The sequence below is a fragment of the Myotis lucifugus genome, unplaced genomic scaffold (assembly GCF_000147115.1).
Source record: "Myotis lucifugus unplaced genomic scaffold, Myoluc2.0 scaffold_4392, whole genome shotgun sequence".
Taxonomy (NCBI): Eukaryota; Metazoa; Chordata; class Mammalia; order Chiroptera; family Vespertilionidae; genus Myotis; species Myotis lucifugus.
Window position 1 is genome coordinate 5,420 of NW_005875440.1, and position 6,723 is coordinate 12,142.

The 6,723-nt window shown below is 52.9% G+C and overlaps 1 pseudogene; it reads right to left on the bottom strand.

Moving 5' to 3' along the window:
* Positions 1-256: 256 nt before the first annotated feature.
* On the bottom strand, positions 257-705 carry LOC106695895 (annotated as a pseudogene).
* Between the last annotated feature and the right edge of the window lie 6,018 nt (positions 706-6,723).

A 6,723-nucleotide genomic window follows, 5' to 3' on the forward strand; every position in this document is an offset into this window, starting at 1 on the left:
GCAAGGTTTTTCCTTTATGATACCTTCAATTGTTTTATGCATGGAAAACACTCCCCCAAGGTGAGGTTTTCTAGTTATATTTTCTTCATATTCTATTTTTTTTTAAAAATAACACTCCTCAAATATTCCATCCAATTTAAAAGGTCTTCTGATTTTATTATTATTGCTTTTCCTGCCTCAGGTTTCTTTGTGCAAACAGCACAGACTAGGCCCCTGCAGATAGCAGCCTGGGGTCACCCTCGCCCTCATATCCTCTCTACTGTGGGGCCTCCGCGGGGACCTGAGCCGGAGCTGCAGCCGCGGACCGGGGCTTGGTTTGCGCCTCAGCCTTGGCCGTGGACTTTGGCCGGTAGAGCCTGAGACCCTGGGAGATGCGGGCACCAGCACGTTTCCCAAGCTTGGGGTGAGCGATGTAGGCAAGTTGCCTGAGCTCGCGGCTGCCACCCTTTGGGGACTTGGGCTTGACACCCTGGGCTTCGCAAGGGCTCGAGAGCCACAGGACGTGCGCTCGTGGCCTTGGCCTTGCTGAGCTGTATCCTCGTCAGGCCCGTCCTGTTGTGCTTCTTGGCTAAGAGCATGTGCCTCGGGAACTTGGGTCAACCCCTCAGGAGATTCGCATCTGTGACGGGGTTTCTTGGTGCTATTTCTGTGCCATTTTCGGGACAGGTTGTGGGGAAGGGGGGGTGGGTTCTTGGACGTGGCCATGTCTGCAAGGCACCTCGAGGCCCCCAGAGCGCCAGGGACGGCCACCTGTATTCTGCCTCTCAATCTGCCACAAAAGGAATGCAAACTTTATTAGCAGCAGCTTCTGCTTTTTCAGGCATTTCCACAGACATCTGCGGTTGACCTCGGTCCTAATCAATCCCCCTGAACAATTGGCATTACTCCTGTCAATGAGAACGGGGGCTAAGCCTATCGGATATGCAAATACCAAGTCAATATCCGACCTCCTTGCGGGCTCTGTTTGCCTATATGTTAATCCAATACAAATTTACTTAAGTTTCTGCTCTCTGGCTATACTCAAAACGGAGCTTGTGGTGAGATGCAAAAGTGACAATGACAAGCAAGTGCTTACTTTGAGCTATTCACTGGCTAGCAAGGAAGCCAGGCGTGAAATAATTACGATAAAAAACTAACAAAATTCTGTTACCCAGAGTTTTATGAGAACACAAATGTTGGGATTAAAAAAAAAAAAGCAAATGTTAATCCTATTATCTTTAATATTCATCCCGATATGCCCTAAGCGCCATATATTTATTCCGCTGTTGGAAGAAGAGTCAACACTGGGAAGTCTTCATTTCTTCTCTTCCATGCATTGTGGGTGCCACCCCCAGCAGAGATCAGAATCCGGGGGTGGGGCCCAATGGGATTGCTGAATGTCTCCCTATACTTTTCTTTTCAAACTGGACTCCCAGTGAAACTTCTGACCTGGTTGCCTAGGGCATTGGTCAGCAAACTCATTAGTCAACAGAGCCAAATATCAACAGTACAACGATTGAAATTTCTTTTGAGAGCCAAATTTTTTAAACTGAAACTATATAGGTAGGTACATTGTTATTCACTTCATTAGGGTCCTCCTAAGCCGGCCTTTGCTAAAAACGTCCTCCATCTGATGGAGGTACGTTCGCTGAGGTCGACCCCTTCCAACTCTCCCATCCACACTCGTCTTGTATACTTGTTTCGTCTACCTCCTTTCCGAAAACTGACTTCTTTGCATGGGCCACGAAGTTTCAATGGCACTGTACGTGCGAGCCCGCACGTGGTATTTTGAGGAAGAGCCACACTCAAGGGGCCAAAGAGACGCATGTGGCTCGCGAGTCGCGGTTTGCTGACCGCTGCTAGGCCAACTGCCAGCAGTGATTGCCAATTCTGTCACGTGTGAGTGGTCCATGAGAGTGTTATATCGGGGCCAGGGGTCTAAGTCTTTGACCCCGCCCAAACTGGTTTCCCAAAATCAGAGGTGGAGGAGGCACAAGGCCCAATTTTTTTTATGACGAGGCATTTTGAAGAGTTGGAGGGACGCAATGCTAGCAGCACACCCCCACGCTCAGACCCTCTGGGCTTGACAATTTCTGGCTGGTCACTGCGCGCCAGGCCTGTGCTGGGAGCCGGAGAGCGGTACCCAGCACACACAGAGCCTGCACTTGAGGACTCTTCTTGCAACATAAGGGGCAAAGGTTTGAGCATCTTTGGGGAACCAAAGTCCTCTCCTCTCGGTGTCCACTGAGGACACAACAATACTTGGTAGACTATTTGGGATGAGGAAATTGACTCCTGTGAGCTTCAATCCCCCTGAACCACCTTCAAGAACCGAAGGATGGAGTGAGATTCTTTTCTCATACAAATTGGACCATCTCCATGTTTCTGAGAGGATGGGAAGAAATTTTGCACACGGTTCTGGAGAATTCAGAACTATGCGACAAACCCAAAATTCGATCATTCTCTTAGAATTTTAGACGTATTTCTTGTATTGTTTAACTTTTCCAGAAACGGGTAAAATATTCCCTTTGGCTGCCTTTAGTAAGCAATACATTTTTACTGTGTGATTCACGAGGTAGACGCCCCAATTTAACCACTTAGATAAACTATAACTCGTTTCAACACATTTACGGTTGCATGTTGAAACATATTTGCGTTTTAGGGTTTGGGAGGGAATAAAAATTTACTTACTGCAGTCTAACACTTCAGAGAATGGATGGTCTCGAACAGTTTTAAGGACCACAAGGATAACGGGAAATGCACAAACGATGGGTTTGAATTTAGCCTTATTTTGCATGTCAGCAACCTCCTGTCACAGTCCACGGTGCCTTTTAATCCAAGGTAACTTTCCCCCGGCTGTGGCCCTCGGTCAAATGCCTATTTGGATGGGTCCCTTTCCCGGGGCCCACCGTTCAAGTGCATCTCCAAGTTAAAATGTCACAAATGACCATTCTACTCTGGAAATGTACTCAGGAAATCACACCCATCCCCCAGCTTCCCTCCCCTGAGAAACGGCGAAGAAACGGAAGAGCGCTCACACCTTTCCAGAGTCTGAGTCCACATGATCAAGGGCAGAGCCTGGCCACCGGCTGGCATCCAGCTCTGAGAAGTCATCCAAAGCAGATGCACGGGACACCCTTCACCCTGGCGAGCGTTTCCGGCCCATTTCCCCGCCTCGCCCCCGTCCCCGCCCCTCCCGAGGGTCCCAGGTACACGGAGGGCTACACTCAGCGCGTTGCCGTCGATTCAGACCGCTAAGCCTCCTCTTGGACTATGGCCCCGCGCGGGCGTTGGCTGGGCTCCGGTCAGCCAGTGTCTTCACTGCTCGGGGGTCCAGCAGTGACCACAATGACCAGTGTGGCCTCCACACCTGGCCCCCGAGCCAGGCTTCGTTTACTGGAAGTTCCCAAGCATGGGCTTCAAGGAGCAACTAATTCATGACCGTGTTGGGGTCCAGATAACGCACCTACAAAGCCATCTCTATCGCATCACGGCCCCTCCCCAAGCTGTCACGGCCTGTACGGCGCTGTCTCTGACTGTAACAGGTCACAGAGGGTCTTCTCGATCCCTGAGCCGGACTGAGCTGTGATTCGTACCGAATCTCCCAGGCACTTCCCATCCATTCCTAACCCCCCAGAGCAGTGATTAAGGAAAGGCGCCCAAGTAGGGTGGGCTGAGCAGTGACAATTTCTTTTTCTCTCCATAAACATGTTTAGGTTCAAGCAGTGGAATCTCACTGTCTTGCGTGTTCCCCTTCTTCATTTTTGGAAATGAAATCTGCCCCCCGAGTTTCCATGTCTTGGACTTAAAATGGGGTCATCGCTCAGCTGTGGGCTCCATGGTTTTCCTGTTCCTACCGCGCAAATGGCCAGGGGCCGTCTTCCCTGCTCTGCTCCTGGGTCATGACGTCAACAGAAACATTCTCATGGCGACGGCAGCCGGGGCCCCTCGGTCCCCACGTGGCCGCACGGGGCTGGGCGCCTGCGCCTCCCTCAGGGACATTCTGAAGCCACCCCCGAAGGCTGGCCACTCCCCGGGGGACCGTGGGGTGACAGCCCGCAACCCTGAGGTTTTATATGAATCCTTCCCAAATCCCGGGAGGCCCAGCCACGCTTTCTTCTGTTCTGGCTCCCCCCCTCCCAACCCCTCCCTTCGACAAAGCATCCATCTGAACGCAATGGACACCTTGGCATATTCACATCCTGGAGAAACGGACCAACCCAGGTGGGTTCTTGGCGGCTTAAACCTTGCGAAACAGCCCTACCCCAAGCAACTTCATGGCATAGCGTGCCAGCTGCCCGCGGAGTGGGCATCCCCTTCTCTTGTAAGGCCCCCGAGCCCCACGCCGTGACTTCTAACCTCCCTCGGCTCCTACTGTCACAGTCCACGGTGCCTTTTAATCCAATGTAACTTTCCTCCGGCTGTGGCCATCGGTCAAAGGCCTATTTGGATGGGTCCCTTTCCTGGAGCCCATCCTTCAAGTACATCTCCAAGTGTCACAAATGACCATTCTAACTTGCCTGATACTGTACTCTGGAAATCTCACCCTTCCCCCAGCTTCCCTCCCCTTGGAAATGGCAAAGAAATGGAAAAGCGCTCACGTGTTTCGAGAGTCTGATTCCACGTGATCAAGGGCATGTGGACCCCCCCCCCCCCAACTGGCATCCTGTTTTTATCTATAGGGTTGCCACTCTCTCGGATGCGGGACACGCGTCTAGACTCCAGGCAAGCCAGCCCGCTGCCTCCGGCTGGGGCCGATCTGCTTCTTTTCCACAGTCCCGTCTCCATTTTGAATATTCTGCATCTTGTTCCCTTAAGGCAAGTGACTTTCAGGTTCACGTCCAGTGAAACGACAGTTCGTGTGGCTGCCCGGGAAGTAGCAGCGGGAGATGTCCCTCCCTTGGCCACGCCAAAGAACCATGCATCGATTCTGCAAACGAACGCGGCACCCACAGCGCGGCCAGGCCTGGGCCCTGGGACATACAGGCGTGAATAAGATGGGGTCCCTGCTCTGAAGGAATTTACAGCGTTTTGGGGGAGACCAAGGGCAATGAGGACTCTGGCCTCTGAGCCACAGAGCGCAGCAGGGGGTGCCAGATGAGCCTTTCGGGGGAGCCCCTCTCCCGGCCTGGGGAAAATTCCAGAGACTTCCAGAAAGAAGCCAAATCGAAGGTGCGCCCCAGAGGATCAAGGCGTGAGAAGACTAGGGGGAGGGGGGTGCACGCAGCCAAATCCGGCACGTGTGGCAGGATCGAGAGCAGAAAGATGAGTATCCTTCCCACACCCCGAGGGGGGCTCCGGGCAGGAACCTGCCCCGCAAGGCGCAGGAGCAAGGAGGCCAGCCCGTGGGAACCAGGGCGGGGGAAGAAGCAAGCGATGTTTCTCTAACACCTTCGGGACTCAAAGGCCCCGGATTCCCAAAAAACCGCTGGATGAAGATTGATGAGGCTATTTTTTTTTTCCGGCCACCGTCGTCCGAGTGCCCACTCATGGAGGATCCATAATTTTTCCAGAAACTCTCAGCTAACAACCAGCCCCTCTCCAGCCGGTTTTAGCCAGACCACCAACAGCCATGCCGGCCACCAGCACCCCCAGGGCCTCAGAAGAGTCCAGACACCGGACTCGAACCTTCAAGACACTGGACTCAAACCTTGAAGACACCGGACTCAAACCTACAAGACACTGGACTCAAACCTTGAAGACACCGGACTCAAACCTACAAGACACTGGACTCAAACCTTGAAGACACCGGACTCAAACCTTGAAGACACCGGACTCAAACCTACAAGACATTGGACTCAAACCTTCAAGACACCGGACTCAAGCCTTCAAGACACTGGACTCAAACCTTTCATTTAATGCCTGTGCCCGCTCCATAGCGGGGGTGGGAGCTTATTTCTAATTCCCAGCCTTGAGCCTCGGCTGCTTCTGCCCACCCTCCTGGCCTTGGACTGTATCCTGGTGCCTTGGTTTACATGGGATCAGGCGGCGGCGCGCTCTGGACTTGGGGCGCTCTGGACTTGGGGTGCGCTCAGGGCCCACTCTCCCGTGGGGCGCTGCTGAGTCTCCCAGGGGGGTCCCCCCCCCTGTGAGCTCCTCTAACTGGGCTTCCCACGCAGAGGCAAAACAACCCCAATGAACTCTTTCCTTTGCAGACGATCCTCCTCCCCGCTCCCAGCCCCTCCGAGAAACTCCCCTAGAAATGGTCTGAGAAGGTGCCTGGCCAGCTTTTCCCCTTAAGGGGAACCCCCCCCCCCGCTGGCTCCAGTCCCTGCCAGGCCCCCCCGACCACTTCCCCATGAAGCCGGATCCCTGCTCTGCTGTCCGAGTCTCTTCCCTTCCCAAACCCATGGGCCACACAGCCGGGGCCCTTCAGTTGTAGGCCACGGGGAACCCGGCTCTCTCTCCACGGCCCAGGAAGGGAAATAGCAACACAAGGTCCAAGAGCCTGCTCCCAGGAATTCCTTGGCTTTCCCAAGCCGCCCACATTTTAAAGGAAACCTTTGCGCTCGAGGGGGTTCAATAGGCTTGGGCTACTTTCTTTGTCATTCTTAGCTCCTTACTTAAAAAAAAAAATTAGCAGAAATTGTCCACCATTTGTTTTTTTTTAGTGTTGTTGGGTTTTTTTAGGGAGGGGAGACTTTGGCTTTTAGAACTTCAATGAAGACACAAAAACTCCTGTTTGCAACACCCTGTTACGCATTTTGTTTGTCTTTATATACAAAGTTGGCGCTTTACCTTGGT